The following is a 14,415-nucleotide window of genomic DNA, read 5'->3' as shown; positions in this document are numbered from 1 at the left end:
AGTTCAACAACAACAACAAAATACTGAAAAAATAGTTTTCAGTGAGTTCCCTGGTGGTCTAGTGGTTACGATTCAGTGCTTTCACTGTTGTGGCCTGGGTTCGACGTCTGGTCAGGGAACTGAGATCCTGCATTGTACGGCCAAGAAAAAAAAAAGTTTAGCTTTTAAATATCAAAATATTAAATGTATCATAATTAATATTTTATAATAAGCATAACTGGGGTTCTTCCTAAATTTTGACCAGACAGTCACTATATTCAAATTTGGCACCTATAAATAATTTCATGTAAACACTGTAAATTCTAGTAGTAAAGATGCAATTGCAATAGCCAAAGCAATCTTGAGAAAGAAAAATGGAGCTGGAGGAATCAGACTCCCTGACTTCATGCTATACTACAAAAGCTACGCTCATCAAAACAGTTTGGTACTGGCCCAAAAGCAGAAATATACCTCAGTGGAACAGCACAGAAAGCCCAGAGATAAACCCACGCACCTATGCTCAACTAATCTATGACAAAGAGGGCGAGAGTACACAGTGGAGAAGAGACAGCCTCCCCAGTAAGTGATGCTGGGAACACCGAACAGCTACACGTAAAAGAATGAAATTTAAACACTCTCTAATACCATACATAAAAATAAACTCAAAACGGATTAGACACCTAAATCTAAGGCTGGACACTATTAACTCTTAGCTGAAAACATGGGCAGAACAGTCTCTGCTATAAATGGCAGCAACATCTTTTTTGATTCACCTCCCAACAAAGATGAATGGCACCTACTGAAACATAAAAGCCTTTGCACAACAAAAGAAACCATAAGCAAAAAGAAAAGACAACCCACAGGATGGGAGAAAATATCTGGAACTACCATATGACCCAGCAAGCCCGTTCCTGGGCCTATATCCAGAGAAAACCAAAATTCAAAATGACACATGTCCCCCAAGTTCACTGCAGCACTGTCCACAAGAGACAAGACATGGGAGAAACCTAATCGCCCAGTGACAGGAGCAGATAAAGAAGGTGTGGCGCACATACACCATGGAATATTACTCAGCCATAAAAAAGACGTCATGCCGCACGCAGCAACACCAATGGGCCCGGAAATCGCCATACTGAGGAACTGTATCAGAGAAAGACAAAATATCATAGGATGTTGCTAACACATGGAATCTAAAAAACACAAAAAACAGCAAAATGAACTTATTTACAAGACAGAGTCACAGACGTAGAAAAACTTACAATTAATGGGGGGAAAGGGGGGAGGGATAAACTGGGAGATTATATCTATTCTATATATATAAAAGATAACTAGTAAGGACATACTCCTTAATATTCTCATGACCTATACGTGAAAAGAATCTGCAAAAGAGTGGATATATGTATAACTGATCCACTTTGCTATACACTTGAAACTAACACAACATTGTAAATCAACAATATGCCAATAAAAATTATTAAAAAATAAAAATAAACTTAAAAAATGCAACTGCAATTTTCCTTTGCCCCCAAAACTTCATTAATTACAAATTTATAAAGTAACTGTAACGCTACAGAGACAAATAGACACACATACACAAGAAAAAGCTATAGCTAAGGCAGTAAAATTACTTAAGTGTCCTACTCAGAGGCTTAAGAAAAACGCCCGGATACTAGCATTTAAATCTCAGTTGCCGTGTAACAAACTGTTTAAGTAAATCACTCCTGGCCCTGGACTGGTCAACCTGAAAAGGTGCTAATGCATGTAAGGACTGAAATGACAGCCTCCAGCCACTGCTAATATTCACCTCAAAAATCAACTGACAGATCAAGGCAACTGGAAAAATCACTGCGTTGTTCTAGACTCTAGCGCAACACTGCCAAACGGAACTTCCTCTGATGGTTGAGCTGAAGGTATCTGCATTCTCTGGGGATGTGCGATGTGGCTAGTGCAGCTGAGGAGTCTCATTTCCAGTGTCACCTAATTCTAAAGGGCTGAAATGGCTGCAAACATCTAGGGGCCACTGCACTGGTTCATGCAGCTTTAGAGCAGCAATAATACAACCAATGATGACAGACAGGCTATTTCTTCAGCCGTAACCCTCAAAAAACGAGTCTTCAATTTACAGAGGAGGGAAAAAACCCAACATTAAAACGTCCTCAATATTAACAAATTTACCTTACAATTTTTTTTTTTTTTTTTAAACAAAGGAAGACCCATACCTTTCAAATGAGTCTATTGGGGCTTCCAAGGTGGCTCAGCGGTAAAGAATCCGCCTGCCATCACCGGAGCCATGGTGCAATCCCTGATCCGGGAAGATCCCACATGCCGCGGAGCACAGCTACTGAGCCTGAGCTCCAGAGCCTGGGAGCCGCAACTCCTGGGCCCACACGCTACAACTCCCCAACAGGAAAGGCCCGCAGGCCGCAACCAGAGGGAAGGCCCCACACCCCGCTCACAACTCCAGAAAAGCCCGCAGGGCAGTGAAGACCCAGCATGGCCAAAAATAAACAGATGTTTTAGAAAGGAGTCTATTAATCGTATAAACTCAACGAGAGTCAAAAATGTATGTATCCGTTTTCCCTTTATATCCAAATAGCTAGAGCAGTGCAGGAATTCAGTAAACTTTGAATAAAAGAACGAATATTCTCCTGCTTCTCAGCTGTCACCCAAATTATCACACACGAATGGAATATTCTGAACATTTACTGTGTTGGACCAAGTTCTAACAACTAGAGCAATATTATAGATTAAATCACCACTATTATCTTATCCAATAGATGTTTGTTGTGTGTGTTAAACTCTAAAACCTGTGTTTCTCCAAATGCTGTCGTTGGACCACCTCTACTGGAATTACCTGGAGCTCAATGAGGCCAACAGAGAGATTAAATTCTCAAGTAATCTCGTACCCACTGAAGTTCGAAAGTCACTGCACTACAGCACATGGCGCTCCACCCCCCTCAACGTTATGGAGGAGACAGTCATGTGAACAGCCTACCCTTGAAAAGCTGCATGGAAATCAAATTTTTGAAATCCAAACACACTTTTAATACAGCAGAAAAGTTGAGCCCTTCTGCTGTTATTATTGTCTGAAGTTGTGATTATATTTATGAAATAAAATGTTATGTGTACGAAAAGAATAGTATCACATTTTTGGAAAACAGGTACTATTCCTATTCCTTCTTTCATCTGAACTGCAACTTACAGAAAACAAAAATCCTAGTAACAGGAGGAAGCTGCTGCTAAAGTCCAAAGTTCCTGGGTTTAATTTCTAACACTTGCTTGCTGTGAAGTGGAAAAGTCAATTAGTCCAATTCAGTTTTCTCAACTGTATTAAGGCAATAATACCTCCCTCATAACTCCACCATGAGATCTAAATGCCAAACATATATGACTGCATTTTGCCACTAGAAAACCACTATGTTTTAAAAAGATCAGTTTCACCCACTCTGCCAAACATCAACAAAACCAACTGAAGATCTTGCCCCCCCCCCAAAAAAAACCAAGAAGCCTTCCCAATCACATCTATTTGGTGATTGCCTCACAGTGCACTTCTGTTCATTGTACAGTTTGCGTTCTAGTTTAGATCTGGATGGCATGTACCATGTCTGGTCTATTACACATACCATTGTGACGCACTAAGTTCTACAAATAATTATTTTTTGCCATAAACCCAGAGGCCTGGGCATTCTTTAGGATCTAAAACTGTTTCGGTCATAAAAATTAAAAGGTCTTTAAAATACTCTGTAAACATTACTTTTCCCTTTAAATCTAGTTGGACTTGAATCCTCTGAACACAAAAATTTACACAGAAGTATAAAACTATACATCTATTCTATAATTTATGAACAGACATTATACAAAAAATATGAATAATCTGTTAGCATTCTTAAAAAGCACACTGTAGAAGAAATACACTTTTAATATGCGCTAAGCTTACCTACTTTAGCAATGCATTTATGACTTACGTCACATACATGCATAGAAAACCGAAAAGAAATGCGTTTGTGAAACTGCATCATTAGTTTTTTTTACAAATGATATACCTTATAAAGAAGTAGTAAGAACCTTGTGCAAACAGCTGGATATAGACTTAGTAAATTATTAGTTGATTAGCTATTTTAGACACAGGAGAGTCCAAGACATTGAAACATTAACTCCTTTTATAGTGTAGTACAGTATTTGCCTTGGTACTTATCCCTGTTTTCAAGTGCTATCTTAAGTAGTAGTCAAGGCTAGCCAAAATAAAATTTGCATCATGTAAAATATTTCCAAGGCAGTATTATATTTCTAAAGTTGCTACTAGAAATGTTCATATACATATGGGTAACTAAAACCCCGTAATATTATAATCCTTATATTCAATGCTTTCTTAGAATTTCTACACATAAAGAATGAAATAACAACATGTGATTTCAGAGATTTTATAATATAGTTTGCTTCTAAGATGAGTAGGTAGAATTTGAGCAATAAAATGCTGTGATTAAATCTTCATCAGGCATAGAATTTTCTGTATAAGTCCATTTGGGAGGATTCAAAGACAAGTACAGAATATTTCCTTCGTTACTGTACAGGCCAGCATTATCCTGATACCAAAGTCAGACAATAGTCACCACCTGAAAAGAAAACTATGGACCAATATCCCATATAATTATAGATGCAAAAATCCTCAACAAAATACTAGAAAACTGAACCCAAAAGCATACTATAAAGATTATACACCATGACCAAGCAGGACTCAACCCAGGAGTGCAAGAGTGGTTCAACATACAGAAAACAATCCACGTGATATATCAATATTACGTATGTGAGGGGAGAAAAAAAAAAACAGTCCTCTCAATTGACATAGAAAAAGCAACTGGCATAGAAAAAGCAATTGGCAAAACCCAACACCTCATTATAAAAAATTTAAAAAAAAACTAGAAAAGCAAGAGAACTCTCCAAAAGCATTTATGAAAAACCCACAGTTACCATCATATTGAATGGTAAAAGACTGAAAATTTTTTGATCAGAAGAAACAAGACCAGTTATGCCCATGTTCACCACTGCTAGTCAACACTGTAATTGGACCTCCTAGCCAAAGCAATTAAGTAAGAAAATGACAGGCATCCAAACTGAAAAGGAGGAAGTGAAAGTATGTCCATCCACAGATGACATGATCTTATGTATTTTTTTAAAATCTCCAAGATGTCTCTACCAAAAATATCAAACAGAAAATAAGCGAACAAACAAAAATACTGAGGTCAGCAAAGTTGCAGGGTTCAAGATCAACATGCAAAAACCAGTATGGATTCCATGTACCCACAAAGGAAAATTCAAAAAGGAACTTAAGAAAACAGTTCCATTTATAATAGCATCCAAACAAATGAAATACTAAGAAATAAGTTTAAACAAGGAAGTGAGAAGATACGTGTACTGAACAATACAAAACATTGCTGAAAGAAATTAAATGGAAATACATCGTGCGTTCATTGGTTGGAACACTTAATATCATTAAGACAGTAAGACTACCCAAAGTGATTCAAATGCAACCCCTATCAAACTCTCAAGAGCCTTTTTCACAGCGATGGAAAAGCCAATCCTCAAATTCATGTGAATTTTAAGTGGCCCTGAACAGGCAAAACAATATCAAGAAAGAACAAAGTTGGGAGACTCACATTTTATCATTTTAAAACTTACTACTAAAGCTACCATAATCAACACAGTGAGCCACCAGTATAAGGAGAGACATTTAGACCAATGGTATAGAATTAAGTCCAGAGATAAACTCGTGCACTTATGGTAAACTGATTCTTAGTAACAGTGCCAAGACTATTTAGAGGAGAAAAAGAGTCTCTCCAACAAATGGTCCTGGGAGAACTGAAGATCCTTAAGAATGAGGTTAGAATCTGACCTCACACCAAATACAAAAACTAACTCAAACTGCATCAGTGACCTGAATGTTAAGAACTAAACCACAGAGGTTCCCTGGTGGTCCAGTGGTTAAGACTCCACACTTTCAACGCAGGGGGCACTGGTTCAATCTCTGGTCAGGGAACTAAGGTCCCACATACCTCATGGCACAGCCAAAAAATAAAACATAAAAAAAACACTAAACCATAAAACTCCCTAGAAGAAATCATAGGAGTAAACCTTCATGACCGTGAATTTGGAAATAAGATTCTGAGACATGATACCCTAAGTATGAGTAACAAAGCAAAAACGGATGCATTCGACTTCATCAAAATTTAAAACTACATGCATCAAAGGACCAAAATCAAGAAAGCAAAAAAGACAACCTATAGAATGGGAGAGAATATCTGCAAATCATGTATTTTCTAAGGGTCTAGAATCTAGAATACATAAAGAATTCACACAACAGTGAAAAGACAAACAATCCAATTTTTTAAAAAGGCAAAGGACTTGAATAAATATTTCTCCAAAGAACATATACAAACGGCCAAAAAACACATGAAAAAAAGCTCAATCACCATTAGTTAAATCCAACTCAGAACCACAATGAGATACCACTCCACACCCATTAGGATGGCTATAACTTAAAACAGAAAATAAGTGATGGTGAGGAAGTGGAGAAGTGAAAACCCTTGCACACTGCCGGTGAGAATGTAAGATGCTTCAGCTGCCACGGAAAACAGTTTGGCAGTTCCTCAAAAAGTTAAACACATAATTGCCATGTGACACAGCAGTTCCACTCCTATTTATTTTCCTGCAAGAACTAAAAATAGGTACTCAAACAAGTATTTAATACATGTATACACAGGTCTATAGCAGAAGTATTGGCAATAGCTGAAAGGTGGAAACAACTCAAATGTCTATTGGTAGAGGAAAAGAAAAATTACGGAATTATACATATAATGGAAGATTATTCAGTCATTTTTATAAAAGACAGATACGTGCTACAACATGGATAGGCCTCAAAAACATTATAGTAAGTGAAAGGAGGAGAAGGGGACGACAGAGGATGAGATGGTTGCATGGCAGCACCAACTCGATGGACATGAGTTTGAGTAAACTCCAGGAGCTGGTGATAGACAGGGAGCATGGCGTGCTGCGGTCCACGGGGTCAAAAAGAGTCGGACACGACTGAGCGATAGAAATGAAAGAAGACAGACACGAAAGGCCACATATTGTGTAATTCCATTTAAAGGAGATATCCATAAAGACAGAAAGTAGAGGTGGAAGTACGGAGGAATGGGGAGAAACTGCTTACTAGGGAGGGGATGCCCATTTCGGGTAATAAAAGTGTTCTGGAACTAGACAGAGGTAGGACTGTGAATGGAATAAATGCCATTGAACCGCTCACTTTGAAATGGTTAGCTTTCCATTGTGTAAGTTTCATCTCAAAAAAAGTTATTTTTGAAGAATCAGAACCACTCATACTTAAAATCAAAATACAGAATTTTTAAACTTTATTTTCAGGGGAGTTCCCTGGCTGTCCAGTGGTTAAGACATCACACTTCCATTGCAATGTGTCCAGGTTCGATACCTGGTCAGGGACCTAAATTTCACAAGCCGTGTGGTGCAACCAAAAGTGGGGGGGAAATGATTTTTAAATGTTTATATACATCAAATTTAGTTTATCTGACAAAGTATAAGGGGAAAAAAATGAACCAGAAATAGATGAACCTAGCTATGAGTTAACTGTATTTCTATTTTCTAACATCTGTACTTAGGTAAAGATTTTGGTACAGTTTGACAAGTTCCTGACAAATGCAATTATCTGAACAGAAATGAAAAACACTGAATAGGCAAAAATGTGACTGAATAATGAAAGACTTGTCAAAATGGAAGTAATACAGTATATACCCTTGACAAAGAAGAAAAATATCTCCTTTCTCTTTTATGGACTTTTTTGAAACTTTATTTTACACATACTTGTAATGAGTTTAGTAACTTGGTTACCCAATTAAAAGCAGATCAAAAGCGGACAAATGAAAGGGAAAAGACTTAAACAGCATGTTGGCAGGAGCAGGAAGTGATAGGTAACACTCTTTTACCAACAGAGAACACACACAAACAAGTCCTTTCGAAGTACATTATAAAGAACTACAAAGACAAAGTAGTCTGGAGTTATTTCTCAAAGGAACAAATTCACTCTAAACATTAATTAGTCACGTATTTAATAACAACCACTGTTGATAATAATTAGTCAGTGTCCTTTTGTTTAAGATGGGAAGGGAAGTTCATAAACCTTTCTAAAGACTGGCACTGGTCTTTGGACCAAAGAGTTCTCCTTGATTATAGGCAAAGTTAGTTATTTCATTTCCCAAATATAGATAGAAAATTAATACATTTTATTACAGCTTTCAGTGCTTGAGCCAACTGTGGCTTCATTTCTTCACTTGAAAGTTCAACCGTATTTTCCACAGCCAATTTTGCTGTTTGAGGGAACTGCTGGTATGTCCACTTCCTCCAGGGGCCACGCTTGCGACTCCCACAGCTGCCACTAGCAGGGGCAGTGCCAAGAGCACAGACCCACGGTCCAAAGGCTTGGTTCTGAATCCTGGCTCCCTGACTCATCCGCTCCTGAGCAAGTCACTTCCTCACTGAGTCTCAGCTTAACCTCAGGGAAAATAACACAACATACCCTGCCTTTCTCAAGAAGTTGTACGGAAGTATTTTCTAAGTCATAACTGGGCTGAAAAAACTTGGGTGTTGTTTTGTTGTTGAGTAGCTAAGTCATGTCTGATTCTTTCGAGATCCCATGAACTGGAGCCCACCAGGCCCCTGTGTCCATGGGATTTCCCAGGCAAGAATACTGGAGTGAGTTGCCATTTCCTTCTCCAGAGTATCTTCCTGAATCGCAGTCTCCTCTAGGGATCAAACCCATGTCTCCTGCATTGCAAGCGGATTCTTCACCACTGAGCCACCAGGAAAAGGCCAAACGTAAACTTAGCAGGTAGGATCTCTTTAGGTGTGTCTGAGAGCAAAACACAAAACCCGAGTCAAGAATGCTTCTTCCCTGAAAACAAAACTGCTCAAATAATATTCAAACTAATGCATTCCATTATAATGTTACCAGGACTTTTTTTTTAAGTTCAAAACTTTGCTTACGGCAAGCTCCCTGTAGGCCTTAAATTTCAACCAGTCATTACTTGGTCTAGGTATTTCTTAGAATCATATGTCTTCTCTTTCTTGAGTCCAAATGTTTGGGTTATGCATGTCCTGTATTGTTTATGGGCTTAGTCTAATTGTAATAATTTCCCTATAAACCACCCTTTACTAATTGGCTTTTGGTTCACACCTCCCACCACTCCTTATCTAATTAACCACCCAGTACCTTTCCCAATAAGAAACTGTACCTCCACTTGGCTGCTTTATCTCCACAGCTCTGTCTCTCCCACTGTGACCAAAGCAAGCTGACCTGACCTGTGGGAAACATTCCAATAGAAACATCTGAACGTCCAGGATCCTCTGGATCAGCTCTCAATTATTGGGACTTCCTTGGTAGTCCAGTGGCTCAGACTCCACAGTCCAATTCACAGGGCCCGGGTTCAGTGATGCTCAGGGAACTAGATCCCACATGCCACAACCAAGAGTTTGAACGTCGCCACCAAAAAAGATTTCGCGTGAAGCAACAAAGATGGAAGACCCAGTGCAGTCAAGTCACCTTTTTTAAAATTCTCAATTATTTGAACAACTTTTGTGAACCTTCTTCATTGCCTATGCATACATGCACCCTTTCCTACTTTGTTCCGAACAAACGTTATCAGTAGTTTTCATAAAGTTATTCAATGATTTCTTCAGGGCTATCTAAATGTTTCATAGCAATTCCCTAAAAGTGTACAGATAACCGTGCCTGTTATGTGAGCTACAGTAAAAACAAGCTACACAATTACAAAACCTGGCTTCTTTCCAGACATGACGTGGTTGACTTACTTTCAACGAACTAACATTTACTCTGAGAACTAGGTGATTTTGATAACCCAGCTTTCTGCTGCCAGATGAAAAGGTAGTTTACAAAGCTTAGAGCTTTGCATAAAAGGGGCAGGGCCCCCAAATCGCAGTCGTTTAAAGAGATACCAGCTATTATAAGCAGGTCCAAATCCTGTCAGAATGTAAACCCCTTCCAAATCCAAGTCACTTCTTGTCTAATTATTTTAAGAGTCTCTTAGTTGTACTATTTTTAAAGCAGAGGGACATACAAATTAGCCAGAGGGTTTTTTAAGCCACTGATGCACTGAGTTTGATAAAAGTTAATCCCATATAAAATTGCAACTATCATTTTATCCTGATGCTTTTCTTAGACTAGGCAGGAGTCAGAAGGCTTTTCATCAGGAGAGTGATGAGAAGAGATAGCACTAGATAAAGCCTGTCCCTAGCAGAGATCATGTCACCAGGGTAGTTAACGAGTATTAATCTAATTCAAGGCTAGAGGCTTAGCTCTACACCACGTGTGCCGTAGGTAATGAAGCACAGCACGTCTTCCTTTCGACACATAGTGTGGTGGTCACAGCGCCTCAAAGCAGACAGCACTCTTTTCTTTTCTGTTTAATTTCAATCCAGTTTCTCCTGTCATTGGTCAGGTAATATATTATCCATTTCACAGTCAAGGTTATAATATATGACATCACTGTACTCTACACATGTGAGGACTCAAGAAGGTAACAATCCAAAGTACACCTTAATCCTGAAATTATACTGAAACGTATTCAACCGAAGCCCAAGTGACTGAAGTCCTCAAATGATCAGTGCTGGAGCATTTAATTTCCAGGAAAAGAAGAAAATGGTAAAGCACTTTCTTGGAAGAAAGTCCAGGGTATGAACTGTCTACATACTATCTATATAGAGGACGGCTCGTATCTTTTCTGTTTACCATCCTGGATAAAAAGATGCTATGAAGGAATAATGATCCTGAAACGCAGTAAGATCACTCTTCAAAAAATATACTGTACTTTCTAAGAGAAACGGACCAATGTCTTAGGAAGATTCACCTACTCCTTTAGTGAAGACTGACTATCTCCTGTGTGTCAGACACTGTCCCGGGTGGAAGGCAGGTACAGCAGTGGACAGAGCAACACAATTTCTACCCTCTCGTAACTTGCACGATAGCAGGAGGAGAAAGGCAAGTGAGACCACCTGGAAAGTTAGATGGTGACGAGTGCAGCAAAGAAAGACATCCAACTATAAGACTAAGATGTCAAACATTTTCAAAGAGTAAGCTAGAATTAAACGGGAAATTTCGGTTCATATAACAATTCACCATGCAAAAGTGAGAGAAATAACTGAGATGTTACTGCGCACACTTTCAACATCCAAGGCTGAGGTTCTCTATGTGTACTACCACATACAAGGGCACTTTGTTTCAGGCCCACGCAACTGAGGGTAAGCCAGAATCTACCATTCTTCAATCATTTTAGTTAACTAGTTTGTTCTATTGCGGAATCCTTACTTATATCCCATTCTAAGAATGAATTCACTTTAGTTCAGTCATTCAGTCGTGTCCGACTCTTTGCGACCCTGTGGACTGCAGCATGCCAGGCCTGCCTGTCCATCACCAATTCCCAGAGTTTACTCGAACTCATGTCCATTGAGTCACTGATGCCATCCAACCATCTCATCCTCTGTCGTCCCCTTCTCCTCCTGCCCCCAATCCCTCCCAGCATCAGGGTCTTTGCAAATGAATCAGCTCTTGGCATCAGGTGGCCAAAGTACTGGAGTTTCAGCTTCAACATCAGTCCTTCCAATAAACATTCAGGACTGATCTCCTTTAGGATGGACTGGCTGGATCTCCTTGCAGTCCAAGGGACTCTCAAGAGTCTTCTCCAAAACCACAGTTCAAAAGCAGCCATTCTTCGGAGCTCAGCTTTCTTTATAGTCCAACTCTCACATCCATACATGACCACTGGAAAAACCATAGCCTTGACTAGACGGACCTTAGTTGGCAAAGTAATGTCTCTGCTTTCGAATATGCTGTCTAGGTTGGTCATAGTTTTTCTTCCAAGGAGTAAGCGTCTTTTAATTTCATGAGTGCAATCACCATCTGCAGTGATTTTGGAGCCCCCAAAAATAAAGCCTATCACTGTTTCCACTGTTTCTCCATCTACTTGCCATGAAGTGATTGGACAAGATGCCATGGTCTTAGTTTTCTGAATGCTGAGCTTTAAGCCAGCTTTTTCACTCTCCTCTTTCACTTTCATCAAGAGGCTCTTCAGTACCTCTTCGCTTTCTGCCATAAGGGTGGTGTCATCTGAATATCTGGGGTTATTGGTATTTCTCCTGGCAATCTTGATTCCAGCTTGCACTTCATCCAGCCCAGCATTTCACATGTTGTACTCTGCATAGAAGTTAAATAAGCAGGGTGACAATATACAGCCTTGACGTACTCCTTTCCTGATTTGGAACCAGTCCATTGTTCCATGTCCAGTTCTAACTGTTGCTTCTTGACCGGTACACATTTCTCAGGAGGCAGGTAAGGTGGTCTAGTATTTCCATCTCTTTCAGAATTTCCCACAGTTTGTTGCTATTCACACAAAGGCTTTGGCATAGTCAATAAAGCAGATGTTCTTCTGGAACTCTCTGCTTTTTCTATGATCCAGTGGATGTTGGTAATTTGATCTCTGGTTCCTCTGCCTTTCTAAACCCAGCCTGAACATCTGGGAGTTCTCGGTTCACATGCTGTTGAAGCCTCGCTTGGAGAATTTTCAGCATTACTTTGCTTGCGTGTGAGATGAGTGCAACTGTGCAGCAGTTTGAACATTCTCTTCGTTCAAATCTCCGAAATTTGGGCCTTTTGGGGCTTGCTTATTAGCTTAATTCACAAATGCCTGTGTTTTAGGGCAACGGAAAAATGGTAGCTGTTCTCTTCTTATTGACAGTGAAAAAGATAACCTCAGTCTAATTTGGCCATATTACAGTCTTTCTATTCCAATTAAGTCACAGGAAAAGATTTTTCACATTTTCTTGAAGGATTAGTTGCTCCTCTCGCCTCACCATGAGCAATACTTTTAGTTGTGACCACGTAACGTGAACAAGAAAAGAAGGGCTGCAATGGGCTTATTTAGGGACAGCTGCGTATTTTCCTGACATTCACCCCTGTCAGGCTAGAGCATAGCTGTTTCACTTAGAGAACAAACGTATGGTTACTGGAGCGAGGGCAAAAGCAGGGGGTGGGGACAGTTAGGGAGTTTGGGATGGTCACGGACACACTCTTTTAAATATAGCAGTGTGTATAGGCTGTAGTTACAGGACCTACTGTGTGGCACAGGGAACTCTGCTCAACGTCATGTAGCAGCCTGGATGGGAGGGAGTTTGTGGGAGAATGGATACAAGTATATGCATGGCTGAATCCCTTCGCTATTCACCTGAAACTATCACAAGCTGCTTGTTAACTGGCTACACCCTAATACAAAACAAAAAGTTTTTTTAAAAGCTACAGCTGTTCCATGTTATACTGGAAGGGTTATGGGGACTTCCCTGGTAGTCGAGCGGTTAGAACTCGGCGCTCCCACTGCAGGCGGCATGCGTCCAGTCCCTTATCAGGGAACTAAGATCCCACATCCCAGGCGATCACGGCCAAAAGCCAAAGAAATGCTGATGGTGCGGGGGAAGGCCACAGGGAGAGAAAGGGAATGAGAACGGGGAGCTTAAAACTATCCATGAATACGGTCACGGTTAACATCTACTGTCTAAAAGAACGTTACCCCACGTATTTTTCATTGCCTTAAAAAAAAAAAAAAAACAACCGCTCCACTGCCATGAAACTAGTATTACCACAAAAGATCTGAAGATTTAAAAAAATATCAGGGAAATTACTTTCCTGGTTAAAATCCTAATTATACATGTGAAGAATCTCAGACTTCTGTTACAACAAGCTATGTTTGCTTCTTCATTAATCGAGGGAGTTTGAAAACCATGGTTTCATCATACAAGAACTAATTTTTTCCCTTGCATATTTATTAGGTGTTTTTCTACTTTTAACAAATACTTCTTCCATATACACAAATACTCCAAGAAAAGAATAAAAGTGTATCCCTTTCTAATGTAAAAAAGCTATTTCCCCTTTTTTATCAATAATATAAAGTTCCATGTAATAAAGGCCACACTCAAGGGTCTAATGGATTTCCTTTTAATCGAAGCTGTTCATTGAGGATCAAGGAATGGGGTAGGGGATGGGGAGTACTTAACTCAGAAACACACACTCAATATTTTTTAATTGTTTAAGTACCATAATGCCAGTTATATTTTATTCCAAGAAGTGCTACTTAAAAATACATACAAGGGATTTCCCTGGTGGTCCAGTGGCTAAGACTCAGAGCTCCTAATGCAGGCGGCCCAGGTTCAACCCCTGATCAAGGATCACAGCATGCGACAACTAAGACCTGGTACAGTCGAACAGATAAATATAAATACATAGATTTCTCTTTTAATATATACAATATTTTCATTTCATTCAGAAGCAGAAGAGAATGAACGAGCCACTAGTATGTATGTGCTACT

The 14,415-nt window shown here is 39.4% G+C and overlaps 1 protein-coding gene across 1 annotated transcript in view; it reads right to left on the bottom strand.

Moving 5' to 3' along the window:
* The window catches only part of PTPN21 (protein tyrosine phosphatase non-receptor type 21), a 69,726-nt gene that overhangs the window by 41,961 nt on the left and 13,350 nt on the right, over positions 1-14,415 (bottom strand). The window lies entirely within an intron of this gene.

The sequence above is a fragment of the Capricornis sumatraensis genome, chromosome 2 (genome assembly GCF_032405125.1).
Source record: "Capricornis sumatraensis isolate serow.1 chromosome 2, serow.2, whole genome shotgun sequence".
Lineage (NCBI taxonomy): Eukaryota > Metazoa > Chordata > Mammalia > Artiodactyla > Bovidae > Capricornis > Capricornis sumatraensis.
This window is presented reverse-complemented; position numbering and strand designations above follow the sequence as displayed.